General features: G+C 38.0%; 1 pseudogene; it reads left to right on the top strand.

Annotated features, from left to right (window-relative positions):
• LOC125911372 (aldehyde oxidase 4-like) overlaps window positions 1-16,994 on the top strand; it is a 74,337-nt pseudogene that overhangs the window by 6,524 nt on the left and 50,819 nt on the right.

Genomic DNA, 16,994 nt, shown 5'->3' with positions numbered 1-16,994 from the left:
TGAGTCAGCAGAATTGTAAGTAACTGAGTCTGGCACATCTGGTGGGGGTGGAGGAAGGAGGATTCAAACTAGCTATTTGGTGACCAAAGGAGAAAACAGCTGGTTGAATCCATCTTTCACTTTTCACTCAAGGCAATGTTAAAATGTACATCACAGAGCTATCTTAAGGTCTGACAAAGTGAAAACTCAAAAGTAGCCTCTGTCTTTGAGCCAGACAACAACTAGATTCCTTTACTTGGAAACTTCAGGACACCAGAGTCACAGAGAAAGGGTTTCTTGCCTTTTCTGCCCTGTTCGATGCCCTGTTCAATGGCACTTGACTTTGAGCCCCTGCCTAAAGGTGGAAAGCTTGACCCACTTGTGCAGAAATGACTGGCTCAGACTGGGGACAAAAGAACAGAGGATGGGGGGCTCCTCCAGACCTCCGCAGACAATCTCTGAGCTCTTTACTCCAGGGGTGTCCTGACCAGCTATTATCTCTTCATGGGCAGCAATTTCCAAGATGAAATTAGCTTAACCTCTGCCCAAGCCAATTATGACCTCCACCCACAAAATCCTTTTTAAACCTCACTTGAAAAAGGTCCAAAGCAAATTCTAATAGATTCTTATAGAACCTAAAGCAGGAGGTTTACATATACTATTTGTCCCTCTTTATGAAAAAATGCAAACATCTTGTAGGGAAGATGTACACAGTGGTTGCTGATGTTACCAGTTTAGGAACCATGGTTATTAAATTAATATTCCCTATCCAATAAGGAGGTAAAAGCATACATTGCTGAGCAGGGAAAGTTAAGCCTCACAGAAGGATTTTCTAAGTTTTTCTGATGCACCATTTCCCACCACCTCTACAGTGACCCATTGTCCACAACTCTGAATTCAAAAGCTTTTTTTATACCTCATTTGAATATAAACCCTGATGTCTCATGAGGCTGTTGGTAGTCTTCATGTATCCCACTTAGTGTGAATATCCCTACGGTTCATTGCAGAAATATTAATGTGTTTGATTACAAGGTGCTGCCTTGTAGACCCACTGGGAATGCTACCTTATTACCTTTGTAAAATATGGAAAATTTTGCATCAGAAACGAATCTGGCCTGGAGGATTGCAGATAAGGCAGTGTGAGTCAGTGAGGATTTATTCTCATCTGTAATCAGTGAACTCATTTATATGCCAAAAAAAAAAAGGAACAGCTCTCTAAACAAGAAAGACTCAAGAAAACATGTTACTTGTTATCAGTATCTGAGGAAGAAGAGCATGAAAAGCAGTGACCTGGGCCCCTCTATTCCTAGACTCCTCCCTTTCCAGTCTGCCTCATAGGCACCAAGTACAGCTGTGGGGGAGAAGGCTGTGGTGCCTGCACTGTCATGGTGTCAAGATACAAGTCCAAGTCCAGGAAGGTCCAGTATCCTTTGTGTTGGGCCAAGCCCTGCCCTGGGCACATCTAGGAAGGACACAGAGCCTCCTACTTTTCCTGTCCACAGGCATTCCCCCTCTCTTCTACCTCCAGGCCTGCTCACCCTGCAACTTCCTAAGCTCCAAATCTTTCCCATTACCTTGTTCCCATCAGAGTATATCTGTCCTGTGTGTCAGTCTCTCAGGGCCATGCTATCTATTTCTATACAAATACTTCTTTGCTTTTAAGCAAGAGATTTCAGAGTGGGGGTCAGGTAAGAATGGCTTAAACACAAAGAAGTGATACATTGTCCTGGTAGAAGATTTAGGTCTTTGACATATATTAAGAGGAGTTATTTGCCTGGAAGGGCTGAATGAGGTCTCAGATTACCTTGGCCTAAAATGTAAATTTGCTCACTATAATTGAAAGTGGTTCTGAAGCAGGAGTTGTCTGGTGTGATTCCAAGTTTTTGTCTTAAGTCACTGGGTGGTACTGTTCACAAATTAGGGAACACGGGAGAAGGGGAGCAGAGGAAGGGAAAGTAGTAAGTTTAGCTTTGAACACATCATATTGGGGTAATTACAGGATACCCAAGAAGGATTGTCCACAGGCATCTAGATAAAGAGTTCTGTCATTCAGAGAAGAGGTCTCATCTGGAGCTATAACTTACTGGAAGCTGTCAATATAAATATTAAAAATGATAATAAAAATAGCTATCATTTTTCTAATGCTTACTGTATGCCAGGCACCGTTCAAAGTAGGTTACATATATTATCATATTTAGTCTGAAGAACATCTTTGAGATAGGCATTACTATCACTCACACTGAAAAAAAAAATCAAGGCAAAGAAAGTTGAATAACTGGCTCAAGATCATATGGGCCAGCTGGTGGTGAAGGCAGGTTTTCAGACCCAGGCCATCTGGAACATAGCATACTATGAGACCTTATACTATGCTTATAGGTACAGGACACTGTAGAACCACAGACTGGGATATGCACAAAGAAAGACACCCCCACAAAGAAGACCAAGAGGGAGTAATCAGAGTTGAAGGAGGAACATCAAGTGGAGAAAGTTCCAAGAAGACAGAAGCGATCAATAGTATGAGATACCAGGGAGTGGCCCAGTGCCATTAGATTGCTCCCGGACCAAGGGCAGCAGAGAGATGGGGCTGGAAGATGAGATACAGATGGCACCGGAATGGCTGGAAAGCCAGGAAGTTGTGGACAATTCCTGAAGAAACTTGACTAAGGAGGGAAAGAAAGATGGACCAGTAGCTGGAGAGAGACATTGGGTTTTGTTTTGTTTGTTTTGTTTTATGTAGCAGAGCAAACACTTGAATTTACTTTTAAATCCAAGGGAATTTAGGGAAATGAGACTCTAGAAAGGAAGAGGTTAAGAGAACTGTTGGTGATGAACCAGGTCCATGGAGAGAGAAGAATAGATGGGAGTCAGAGCACAGGGGAAGAGGAGGAAGGACTCTTGCCCTCCTGGCCAAGAACACAGGGCAATGACTGAAACTCTGGGTAAGAAGCAGTGGGCTGGGAGTGGAGGGGGCTCATGCTTCTATTTTCCAGATGAGGCATGAGGATAAGGCTGAGGAGAGCAATGAACACTGGAAGAGCAGTTGAGAGAGAAGGGAGAGGGGGATAAGATTAAGAGGAAGTAAACTTAATGGGGGAGGGGGACTTGGAGGACATAAAAAAAACAAAAATTTATCTGCTGCACACTCTTGCCCTGTACATCATGCACTCTCCCAGGGTCCCCAACCAGCCAGCCAGCTGGCTGGTTTCCAAACACCTTTGATCATTCAAAAGGCTGGTGGAGCCAAGAACAGCACTCTGTCTTTTCTTCCAGAAGAACTGCATGCTTACTGTCTTCCTGGGTGGGAGAATAGAGGAAGCATTCCATGGGACAGAGACAATTTCCCATGACTTAAAGACAATTTCCCATTCCCACTTAGCCTGAGTGGGAATAAAAAGCTAAATTGGACTGAGGTCTGGACCCCATTTCCAAACAGTGAGATGAGAATCTTGTGCTAACCACATCCACTTTGTCATTAATACAGACTCTACTGTAGGAGAGGTGGTCAAGATAAGGGCATAAACTTGTGGCTTCCACATATGGCCGTATGTTGAAATCAGCTGACGAGCCTTAAAAAGCGATGAAGTGATCCCACCCACAGATTCTGATTTAATTGGGCTAACATGCAACCAAAGTATCTGTATATTTAAAAGCTTTGCATAGTTGAAAACCAAATGGATTAAACTACCCCATTGTGGTTTATTTATAATCCACAACATATAATCCACAATATATAATCTTAAAAGTAAAAGATTTCTTCTCCCTAGAATGGGGTGGGGGGAGAGATCTCTTGGAGGTCTTATACAAAACTCTTCATTTTTCTTTCTCCATTTTTCTCTACCATTTGATGCCAGCCATATGTAAGTTCTTTCCTGGACACTTATAGGAACTTACACTTTGTTTTGTTTTGTTTTGTTATCTAGTGTTCTCTGTATTCTCAGAGAAATATAGTCCCATGACTTTCCTAGACTCCCTGAATTATGTTAGTCACTCCCTATGATTCCAATGTGTTTTCTTTACAAAATGCTATCACAGCCACTATCCAGTTACAGCGTACCTGGTGCCCATCTGCTCTCTGTATGGGGCTGCTGTTACCACAGTAGAAGGCATAGGAAACACCAAAACCAGGTTTCATCCCATACAGGTAAGAGCGTAATGTGACTGGGTACAGATGTTAGTATAAGCATCCCATGTAGTCTACTGTACTCCAAGTCGGATTTTTTTAAATTAATTAATTAATTTTATTATTATTTTTTAAATTTACATCCTAGTTAGTATTTTTTTAAATTAATTAATTAATTTTATTATTATTTTTTAAATTTACATCCTAGTTAGTATATAGTGCAACAATGATTTCAGGAGTAGATTCCTTAATGCCCCTTATCCATTTAGCCCATTCCCCCTTCCCACAACCCATCCAACAACCTTCTGTTTGTTCTCTATATTTAAGAGTCTCTTATGTTTTTCCCCCTCCCTGTTTTTATATTATTTTTGCTTCCCTTCCCTTATGTTCACCTGTTTCATATCTTAAAGTCCTCATATGAGTGAAGTCATATGATATTTGACTTTCTCTGACTAATTTCACTTCGCATAATATCCTCTACTTCCATCCACATAGCTGCAAATGGCAAGATTTCATTCTTTTTTATTGCTGAGTAATACTCCATTGTATGTATATACCACATCTTCTTTATCCATTCATCCATCGATGGATATTTGAGCTCCTTCCATATTTTGGCTATTGTCAATAGCACTGCTATAAACATTGGGATGCATGTGGTGCTTTGAAACAGCACACCTATCTATCCCTTGGATAGATATCTAATAGTGCAATTGCTGGGTCATAGCTGGTAGTTCTATTTTTAATTTTTTGAGGAACCTCCATACTATTTTCCAGAGTAGCTGCACCAGTTTGCATTCCCACCAGCAGTGCAAAAGAGATCTTCTTTCTCCGGATCCTTGCCAACATCTCTTGTTGCCTGAGTTGTTAATGTTAGCCATTCTGACAGGTGTGAGGTGGTATCTCATTGTAGTTTTGATTTGTATTTCCCTGATGATGAGTGATGTTGAGCATTTTTTCATGTGTCGGTTGGCCATCTGGATGTCTTCTTTGGAGAAGTGTCTATTCATGTCTTTTGCCCATTTCTTCACTGGATTATTTGTTTTTTGGGTCTTGAGTTTGATAAGTTCTGTATAGATTTTGGATACTAACCCTTTATTTGATATGTCATTTGCAAATATCTTCTCCCATTCTGTCAGTTGCCTTTTAGTTTTGCTGATTGTTTTCTTTGCTGTACAGAAGGTTTTTATTTTGATGAGGTCCCAATAGTTCATTTTTGCTTTTTTCTCCCTTGCCTCTGAAGACAGGTTGAGTAAGAAGTTGCTGCAGCCGAGGTCAAAGAGGTTTTTGCCTGCTTCCTTCTCTAGGATTTTGATGTCTTCCTGTCTTATATTTAGGCCTTTCATCCATTTTGAGTTTATTTTTGTGTGTCGTGTAAGAAAGTGGTCCAGGTTCATTTTTCTGCATGTCACTATCCAGTTTTCCCAGCACCATTTGTTGAAGAAACTGTCTTTATTCCATTCCATTGGATATTCTTTCCTGCTTTGTCAAAGATTAATTGGCCATACATTTGTGGATCCATTTCTCTATTCTGTTACATTGATCTGAGTGTCTCTTCTTGTGCCAGTCCCATTCTGTCTTGATGATTACAGCTTTCTAATACAGCTTAACATCTGGGATTGTGATGTCCCCAGCTTCAGTTTTCTTTTTCAAGTTTTCTTTGGCTATTTGGGGTCTTTTCTGGTTCCATAGAAATTTTAGGATTGTTTGTTCTAGCCCTGTGAAGAATGCTGGTGTAATTTTGATAGGGATTTCTCTGAATATGTAGATTTCTTTGGGTAGTATCGACATTTTAACAATATTTGTTCTTCCAATCTAGGAGCATGGAATATTTTTCCATTTTTTTGTGTCTTCAATTTCTTTCATAAGCTTTCTATAGTTTTCAGTGTATCAATTTTTCACCTCTTTGGTTAGGATTATTCCTAGGTATTTTATGGGTTTTGGTACAATTATAAATGGGATTGATTCCTTTATTTCTCTTTCTGTTGCTTCATTATTGGTGTATAGGAATACAACTGATTTCTGTGCGTTGATTTTATATCCTGCCACTTTGCTGAATTCATGGATCAGTTCTAGCAGTTTTTTTGGTGAAATCTCTTATGTTTTCAATATAGAGTATCATGTCATCTTCAAAGAGTGAAAGTTGGTCTTCCTCCTGGCCAGTTTGGATGCTTTTTATTCCTTTGTGTTTTCTGATTGCTGAGGCTAAGACTTCCAATACTATGTTAAATAACAGTGGTGAGAGTAGACATCCCTGTCGTGTTCCTGACCTTAGGGAGAAAGCTCTCAGTTTTTCCCCATTGAGGATGATATTAGCATTGGGTCTTTCATATATGGCTTTTATGATCTTGAGGTATGATCCTTCTATCCCCACTTTCTTGAGGGTTTTTATCAAGAAGGGATGCTATATTTTGTCAAATTCTTTCTCTACATCTATTGAGAGGATCATGTGGTTCTCGTCCTGTCTTTTATTGATGTGATGTGTCACGTTGATTTTTTTTTACAGATATTGAACCCGCCCTGCATCCCAGGATTTAAATCCCACTTGGTTGTGGTGAATAATTTCCCTGATGAACATGGATGAAAAAATCTTCAACAAGATACTAACCAATGGGATCCAACAATACGTAGTCTACTGTACTCCAATTAGGTCACCAACTTTGAAATCTTTTGTGCTTCTAAACTTTCATTTTGTCAGATTCAGTGCTTCATAGCAAAGGGTCTTTTTAGAGATTGGTATATCAACCAAGATTCCTTCATTGATTTTAATATATCTTAACTTCTCAACCCCATCCTTGCCCTAAATTAAAACAAGAACAGTCCAGTCTGACAAGAAAAGAAAGTGAAATAAGAAAGCAGAAGTTTATAACAGAAATTAGTTGTCCACCACATTTTGAAATTAGTGAACCCTGAGTAAGAGGCAAATTATGTGTATAAATACTTCCCAAATGTTTCTTAAGTAACTGACACCATACTACAATAAAACACAACAAAAATAACAAAGCATTCACTAGAGTTTAGAGGACTTTTTAAAGAAACAAAATGTTATTTTTATATACTGAATAAGAACTTCTACAGAGGTTAAGCTTTGAAAGCAGTGTGTGGAAAGAAAATTATGAATAGCCATAGTTTCCCTTGAAATTCCTTCTGTTAGAAGATTGTGTTTGGAACATGAAGGCTAAGACAATGTGTTACTGGACAATGTGTTACCATTGATGGGCATTGGTGATAGTGTATGTCTTTCAGCCATAAACTTTTTGGTCTTATTCAGATCTTACCCCACACTTGGATCATCACCTTAACAGTTATGGAACTAATGCTGCAGCTTATCAGATTTCTTCCTCTCAAACCTTGATAGTACAGATGCTAGATTTGTTCAGTAGTGCCCTGGACAGGTCTGTATTGGCTTGTGAGAACCAAATATTCAATTTTGAGGGATTTTGTGAGCCAGTCTTTAAACACAGCCATTATTAAAAATTAAACAGACTTTACATAAATAATATTCTTTTAAAAAGCTAATAAGTATCAACATTCATATTTTTCTAATGATTTTACTATTATCTATGCTCTTGAGGCTATGTATGTTTATTTATCTACATGGTAGAAATACCACATAGTGGTATGCTATGTGCATCTCTTCCCAGATCCACATTCAGTGACATCACATTGGAAGCATATCAGCCATGGTGAAAGTATTTTTACTCCTAAAATTAATAGAAGCTATAAGTTAGAGCTTTTTCCCCAGAGATTCAATTGCTAAACTTTTACCATCACATTTACAGCCAGGTTATATGCCACAACTGAAACAACTTGCCATCTAGCAATAAATCCAACACAGCCATATTTCTCTCTAAAACAGAACAATAGCTGCGCTTTCAGTTGGGCTACTGGTGAAGTATTTGACTTTCATCTAGGGGTTATGCTATTTGAAAAATGTTTATTTAAAACCATTTGAAGCAATTCTGTCTCCCAAAATGAAATAACTATCGAATTTATGAACAAACACAATTTTCTACACGCACACAAAAAGAACATGTTAACAAATGTAGTTTTCTATAACAAACTTATCACTTCCAAGATAACTGGTCCAGTTCTTAGAAGAAAGCTGTGAAAGCAAACCTCTAAATATTGTAAGAAAGCTCTTTTCCCTTTCAGTAAACAGACCTAGACAGAAATTCAGTTTTATGATGAAAGATGTAGACTAAAACAAAGTAAAAATGCAACTTAAATGTTATGGTAACTGGTATATAAAAATTCTCTAATATTTTCCCTTGTTTCTCAACAACTTCTTCACTCAAAAATTTTTAGTTTCTTATGAAGTACTATTAAAACTCTGGCTTATGGTTGCAGTTATGTTAACCCAACCTGAATGGATAATCTTTGTCCAATGAAATAATCCACACTAGTGAGGAAGTGAGAGCTTTTAAAAGCAGAGATCTTGTGATTTGTCTTTTTTTTTTTTTTTTTTAATATGCACAGACAGTCTTAGAGAGATGGATTATTTGTTCTCAGATTCTGTGTCTGTAATTCACATAACAACCATCAGGAGGTGGCATTGTAAAATTTGGCCAAACTGATGAAGTAGATAACCTTATGCTGAGTGTGGATAATTTGCAGATTATATTTTGGTTCACAATCCATTTGTTTGAGCTCTTTCTAGAATTATAAATGCTAGCCACACTGATAACCTTCATGTTTATATTTTAAGGAAAACAATAACATAAAATTTAAAGAAATGCAGTTAGGTATCACATATACCTTTTAAAATGGTCAACTGATATAAATCACCACTTCATTTAATTTTGTCTTTCTCTTCAAGACCAAGGAAAAACATTTTTTTGTAATTGCCATCCTTTTTCCTCTTAGAATCAGAAGAATTTCTGCAGTGGGTACTATTAGCATTCCTGTGGTGGGCCTTTCCTAGTGCTTGTAGACTTGTCACTGATTATGTGGCCAAGAACAAAAACAAAACAAAAAGTCTCATACTAGTTCTCTCTAGCCTTTAATGTTTGCTTATAGTTTATCAGAAAGAAGTTGTCCTTTGCCTCTTAAATACTTGTATTTCATGCCATGTAGTTATGTTTTAGACATTTCAGCTCCTTTCCTCTACTCCAAAGAGAGATTCTTAATTTACATACTTCTACATTCTTCTTAGCAAAAGGAAAGATAGATTATGGAGTCTGAATCCATTCTTGATTGTGCAGTTTCTTCCTAAACTATTCTTGTTCTTAAAAAAAAAAAAAAAAAAAAGAGTATACCTGTTAACCAAGTTTCCCCATGACCCACTGGCAGCAAGCTTTTACCCTTCTGGATGTTTAAACTTATCCAATCCACACATTTATATTGCTTCTGAAATTTCTAAACTGTATTTGAACATGATAATTTTAAATTTATTTTTAGTACAAAACTAGCATGTTCTTATTATGAAAAATGCAAAACAAAATTAAAAGACAGGGAAATAAAATTCATTCATATTTCTGTCCCTAAGAAACAACCACAATCAGATACTTCTGTTCCCTTTCAGTCTTTTCTATGCATAGTTTTTGTTTTCTTATTTTAGCCAATACTGTGGCTACTGTATATATGATTTTATATTCTATATACAATTTTAACACTATAACATAAGAATTTTTTCATGTTATTAAAACCACTACATAAATATCATTTATACTAGCTGCAAATTTTGAATATACTTCATAAAAATATAATGATTTCCTTACCTTGTCCATCATACTTTAGAAGTGTTGACTGATCAACAATCAATACTTATTGAACACTGTGCTGTACTGGAAGGGTTGGTGAACATCTAAAACACTCCTTGCCTTCTTCAGGAACTTAAGATCTAATGAGGGAGGTGAAGCATATACCTAAATGACCCTACTCTAGCATAGTTGGTGATAGGCCTGCAGAAGGATCCAGACAGTGAGTGGTACAGTTCTGGCTGGGGTGTTAGAGCAGACCCCATGGAAAAGGGGGCAGGGGCCCTGACAAATGGACATATTTTCCCTAAGAAAACATGTGAGAGAGAAAAGACTATGTAAGAAAAGCTTAACAAAGGGCCACATATGAGATGTTATGGGGTTGCAGTTTACATGAATTTGGGCATGGGTGGGATGTAAGGTAGGAAGAGTTGGTTGTAAAAATTATGGAGAGCTTTGTGATACTTCAGGAAGAATATGTAATCACAAGAGTTTTTTGTGATGAATATCTGTGTTCCGAAGAGCCATTTGACTGATTTGGGAAACAAGAATCCAATTACTCATAAAGCTATCTCATCGAAAAAAAATGAAGCACAAATAAGTAATATTTTTTTTTATCATTCCTTAAAATTGATCTCTTCTTTACCAGGTCACTTGTGCCACTGTACTAGATACCACCCAATTGTAGAAAGTAGAAAAACTTTCTGTGTGGTAAGTTAAATTTTAAAAATTTATTTCAGTTGATTTAGTACATGGATGAATGCTTGCATAAAATCATCTATTGCATTCAATTATTTCTAAAATACCCTTATCTTGACCTTTCTAACCAGTGAAAGTTGTTGAATGCCACTGTTGGTATTTTTTAAATAAACCTTTAACATCTATCCTGTTTATAGCCCTAAATTGGCACTTTCCTAAGAAGTAAAGTACATGGTCCATGACTTCAAGAAACGCAAACTCTATTAAAGAAAGAAAATAAAATATAGACTAAGAAATAATAAAAGAATAATTGAAAAGCAAAATATTAAAAGTTCAATATATCCCCTATACCATGTATATCAGTTTTGAAGGAACATGGACTAAAGAAAATTAATGAGTAGGAAGGGGAGACACAAAGGAAACATTGGAGAAGGGGAGTTTTGAGCTAGGTCTTAAAAGAAATGATAGGAATGAATGGGTGAAGAGGGACCAGTAGAACATTCCATGTAAGAAAATGCATGGAAGTAGGAAAAAGAAAAATGTCCAAGATTCAGCTAATAAATTGTTGTGGCTGAAGCATTAGAGAATAAAAATATATCATTCTTGGCTGATGAATTTACAACTAAAGCTGATAACCAATATATAGTCATTGTCTAGGAGTAATACGGGAATAGTATTTCAAAGGGAAAATTCTTGGCACCTGCCAGTAAGAAGGATAAGCCTGGAAAGACATGGTGGGGATGAGGGCATGGACTAGTGCAATCTCCCATATGTGAAGGAATGAGGACCTAGACCAGTTGGGAAGATATGGACCCAGAAAGATGACTTTCAGGAATGGGATTGCCAGAATCATAACCTCCAGACAATAAAGGATATAGTGAGGAAGAAATCCAAGTCACCCTCAAAATTAAGAGATTAAGAAACAAGATAAGATGAAGGGAATTGGAAAAGGTGATTTAGTGTGTGGTATGGGTGGGGGAGGGTATAGTTTTGAGATATATTAAGTTTTCAGAATGTTAAATATCAACAAGGTTTCCATTAAGGTGTTTTCCCATTTTTTATGGCAAAATTAATTTTATATAATTTTGGTTGACCAAAAATAATTCAAAGAACACAAATTAATTCCACATACCAAAAAGTCTTTGGGAAAAAATCTGCTTTTAGGCCAGTAATGAAGATCTGAAAAGCTTTAGAAACTACAGCCATTTGGAATCCTGGGCAAGATACTATTATGTTGAACCATATGCATGACCAGTATTGCACCATTTTGGCCCACAAAAATAGCAACTTCATATCATTTAACCTAATACTACATGATTGTTTTCCTGGAGACAAAGCCTACCTATACAAAAATAGATATTATTATCTCACTCACTTGGATCCCCACATTTAGCCATTTGTCATTTGTTCCTTTATCATGCACAGCATTGTCAGAAAATCCAAATCCCTCCTTAAGTCTGTAGAAAATTACCTTATAGGTAAAAATATCAGCCACCACCTCTGTAGCACTTCCTGTGTGTCAGATACTGTGCATACCTTTTGCATATTTAAATCAAACAAACCTGTTTGATTTAAATGTTTGAGATGGGTTTTATTTTCCTAATTTAACAAACTCAGTTAGTACCTGTTAAAGCAGGAACTAGAACCGAGGTCTCCTTGACTCCATAGATGAAGTCAAACCATAGGTCTCCAAACCACCCAGACCCTTCGGTTGTGCCTACACAAGAATAGGACAAACAGGAATGAAAAGATTAAGTCACAATTGAAGTAAGTGACCGGTGAATTCAGGCTAAAAACACTACTTTTGTTCTGCATGAAGTGTCCTGAAAATTAAGATAAAATGGTTTGGGACTTGAATCATGCCAATAATTCAGAATATCTTCAACAATACCCAAATAAACTCAGATTTTCAGTTTATTTTTATTTGTGTATAGAAAGTCTTAAATGCAGTTTGCCTTCTCAGGACTTCATTAAAGATACATGCTATATCACTGTTTATAATAGCCATCTTTTTTTTGTTTTTGTTTTTGTTTTTTTTTTTAATTTTTTTTTCAACGTTTTTTATTTATTTTTGGGACAGAGAGAGACAGAGCATGAACGGGGGAGGGGCAGAGAGAGGGAGACACAGAATCAGAAACAGGCTCCAGGCTCCGAGCCATCAGCCCAGAGCCTGACGCGGGGCTCGAACTCACGGACCGCGAGATCGTGACCTGGCTGAAGTCGGACGCTTAACCGACTGCGCCACCCAGGCGCCCCTTGTTTTTTTTTTTAATTATCACTTTGTTAACTACTCCATTTACCTCACTCCGAGTGGAAGCCTTAGCTGGCTGACCCCACCCTCCTCTGATCTCCTTCATGATCCCCTGGGATTTGGATGACACATTAACAAGACCCTATTTATAGCATGGTTGCACATTCCCTGTAATTTTCTCTAATTGTTCAGTGATGGAATACCTTGTTCTCTGCTCCATCCCATTACAGAGCCCTTGAAGGCAAGGACCTGCTCTGTTACTTCTTCCATAGCTCCTTCCATAGTCCCCCTGCCCTTGGGGACTGTGAGTACTAGTACTAGGTTGGTGTTTTATGAATTGACCAATGAATTTGTTTTAAATTCTTGCATTACTTCCTAAGGAATCAACTGTTTGTGGAATGAAAGGATCAGGAAAGTGTTGCGTGGATCAAGAAGAGAGATCTTTTTGAAGGGTTAGTATCCAAAATCTATAAAGAACTTATCAAACTCAACACCCAAAAACCACAAATAATACAGTGAAGAAATGGGCAAAAGACATAAACAAGCATTTTTCCAAAGAAGACATCCACATTGCTAACAGACACATGAAAAGATGCTCAACATCACTCAACATCAGAGAAATATAAATCAAAACCACAATGAGATACCATATCACACCTGTCAGGATGGCTAAAATTAACAACTCAGGAAACAGTAGATGTTGGCAAAGATGTGGAACCCTTTTGCACAGCTGGTGGGAATGTAAACTGGTGCGGCCACTCTGGAAAACAGTATAGAGGTTCCTCAAAAAATTAAAAAATAGAACTACCCTATGACCCAGCAATTCCACTATAAGGTATTTATCCAAAGGATACAAAAATGCTGATTTGAAGGGGTACATGCACCCCCGTGTTTATAGCAGCTCTATCAACAGTAGCCAAATTATGGAAAAAGCCCAATGTCCATCAACTGATGAATGAATAAAGAAGATGTGGTGTATGTATGTGTGTGTGTGTGTGTGTGTGTGTGTGTGTGTATGCATGCAATGAAATACTACTCAGCGATCAAAATGAATGAAACCTTGCCATTTGCAACAATATGGATGGAACTAGAGTATATTATGCTAAGTGAAATAAGTCAGTCAGAGAAAGATAACATACGATTTCACTTATTGTGGAATTTAAGAAAAAACAGCAGCTGAACATAGGGGAAGGGAAGGAAGAATAAGATAAAAACAGAAAGGGAGGCAAACCATAAGAGACTTAAATACGAGAACACACTGAGGGTTGCTGTAGGGATATTGGATACAGGGCTGGGCTAAATGGGTGATGGGCATTAAGGAGGGCACTCATTGGGAAGAGCACTGGATGTTGTATTAAGTGATGAATCACTGGGTTCTACTCTTGAAGCCAATAATATATATATGTTAACTAACTTGAATTTAAATAAATAAATGAAGGGGCGCCTGGGTGGCTCAGTCGGTTAAGCATCAGACTTCAGCTCAGGTCATGATCTCATAGTCCGTGAGTTTGGGCCCTGCATCAAGCTCTGTGCTGACAACCAGAGCCTGGAGCCTGCTTCAGATTCTGTGTCTCCCTTTCTCTCTCTGCCCCTCCCCTGCTCATGCTCTGTCTCTATCTCAAAAATAAATAAAAATATTTAAAAATTTTTTAATAAATAAATGAAAAGAAGACAGATCTTTTGTGAATAGACAAGAAAAAGTAAGTATCTGGTGTTCCACTTCAGTTGGGATTGACTGAAAAATAGCCACATAAATCCAAATGCATTCATTTTCTGTTCTGTAATGTAAAAGAGTGAATTCAAGGAGTAAAGAGTCTTAAAAAGCTTCAAAAGTTAGCAGGCCTACAATTTTCATGAGGCTAATCACCACAGAAGCATTTTCCTTCAGAAGCATTACAACTTTTTGTGCCTCGATCTGGCTTTACCATCACCCCCCCACACACACAACAAGTACTACAAGAGGTGTAAACAGTGGTGCATCTTCATGCTCATGGCAAATAAATATCTGTTAATAATACCTGAGACCCAGCGTAGAAGCTTAAAACCTAGCTCCTGATGCCAAAAGAGGGATCCCAGAGGCAGTAAACCTACCCACGAAACCATTACAGCCCTCTGAGGGAGGGAAGAATTCTAGTCAGGGCCACCCTATGGCTCTGGCACCTCCATTTTGTGTCAGAGGTATGGCCCAGACTCTGAAATCTCCTACTTAGAAATTCATGTTCATCTTTCAGTAACTCTGAAGTTCAATTTGTATCTGGTTTTGTTTTGTTGAGGTGTGTACCAAACTGTGTAATGAAGATGAATTCCATCCCTTGGCTCTATTCCAGGAACCTAGATCCCCTCCTGAACTAATAGTAAGATGCTTTACTTTTGTTGTCCCATAACATGACATGGTATAAGCCTTTTTGCATTACGCTATGGAATGACTGAGTTTCAGACATTAAAGTTGGAAGTGTGTCCAATGTGATAACCCATTGTTACAAATTTGTTCAGCTCCACCATAAATAGTTTTAAGCGTGGTGCTGCCAGGACCTCCAAGATGCTTTGGTTCACCCCTTAATTTGAAGATCCTGAGCTCAGCGAGTCTAGTAACTTACTCAAGGTCACACACATCTACACCGTGAGATATGTTAAAGATATTTTGTAAAATTATACTTACAATGGAATTACATTATTCTTACTATTAGCCTCTGAGATTTCAACTCAGTGGGGAGAAATAGAGAGAAAGAATAATATAAATAGCGTGGTTAACTAATCACTCCATTCCATGACTATACTCAGAAGAGAGCATGAGGTAAGGGATATGATTCTACTGGCTTCCTAAAGTGTCACAGTCCCCACTTCCCCCTCAGAGTGTGAGATTTTGGACTCACTATTTAAAGAGTATACACACACACAATGTAAATATGTATGTATATATGAGAGACAGAGTTGTAGAAAAAAATTTATACTATAACTAGTGAATGACTTAAGAGATTCTTTCAAGGATAATTTTGCCTATAAGCAATTTTTGTCATACCAAAATGCCTAATCCCCAAAGATGAGGCCCCTTTGACTTACTGTTAGGGCAGAACTAGAACAAAAAGCCTGACCCTTTAATCAGACTATGACATTTTGCCTCCTCTTCAGAAACTCATTTCACAATATAGGTAGAGTTTGTTCCACTCTATAGTTGTTGATGATAGATACCTATTATGATGTTTTGTTCGTTTGCTTTAAAGTTTATTTATTTATTTTGAGAGAGAGAGAGAGAGCATGTGCAAGCATGTGCACCAGCAGGGGAGAGACAGAGAGAGGGAGAGAGAGAATCCCAGGCAGGCTCTGTGCTGTCAGTGCAGAGCCTGACATGAGGCTTGAACTCATGAACCATGAGATCATGACTTGAGCTGAAATCAAGAGTCAGATGCTGGATGCTTAACCCACTGAGCCACCCAGGTACTCCTAATGATGTTTATTCAATGGTGCCCACATGGATATTAGCAATCTAGGTAGTTTCACACAAGGACACCCTTTCCTGATCACTACAAGTTAGGTCAACCCAGAAAGCTAAAATGACCATCAGGCCCTTTGGGCAACCAGAGCAGTAGATATACTCATGGCATGTAGTTCAGCAGCCTTACTTGGAAACCTGTTGGCTTTGTTTCTCTGCAGAGAATGGCAGAAGATCCAAATAAGACAAGACTGACATTCCAAGGGGAGAGGACTACCTGGATCATTCCTGTGAACCTCAGTGAGCTTCTAGAGCTGAAAGCCAATATCCCTGATGTACTCTTCATCATGGGGAACACTGCAGTGGGTGGGTGGTTTTTAAGCAAGTTCCTTAGTCTAGATTAGGTAATCCAGACTTCTGTCTCTCTTTTTAAACTCTTCATAAATGCAATGCAGTTCACTTTAATTAATACATACCTCTGTCCTTTAGAATCCTTCGTTGTTTTCTTTTGCAAATGTGTCATTTGTGTCACAATTTTCACTCTGGATTATCCATAAACAATATCTGTTAGCCCCCATTGACTTCCTTTTCTAATTGCTTTACATGCTTTTCTCCTTAGGGACCCAGCATTAAATTTAGAGATGAATATCATCCAGTTTTCATATCTCTACTTAGGCTTCCAGAACTGTTTTATGCACAGCACAGATGATGGTATGTACCGTCTTTTTCATTGGCTGTTGGTAGGCTATTAATAATTATATGCACTGGGCTAATTTGAGCACTTAATAGAATATATGACCTCCTATATGTGCCCTACTA

Source organism: Panthera uncia (assembly GCF_023721935.1).
Source record: "Panthera uncia isolate 11264 chromosome C1 unlocalized genomic scaffold, Puncia_PCG_1.0 HiC_scaffold_3, whole genome shotgun sequence".
Lineage (NCBI taxonomy): Eukaryota > Metazoa > Chordata > Mammalia > Carnivora > Felidae > Panthera > Panthera uncia.
The sequence above is the reverse complement of the archived record's forward strand: the minus strand, read 5'-3'. Positions and strand labels throughout refer to the sequence as shown.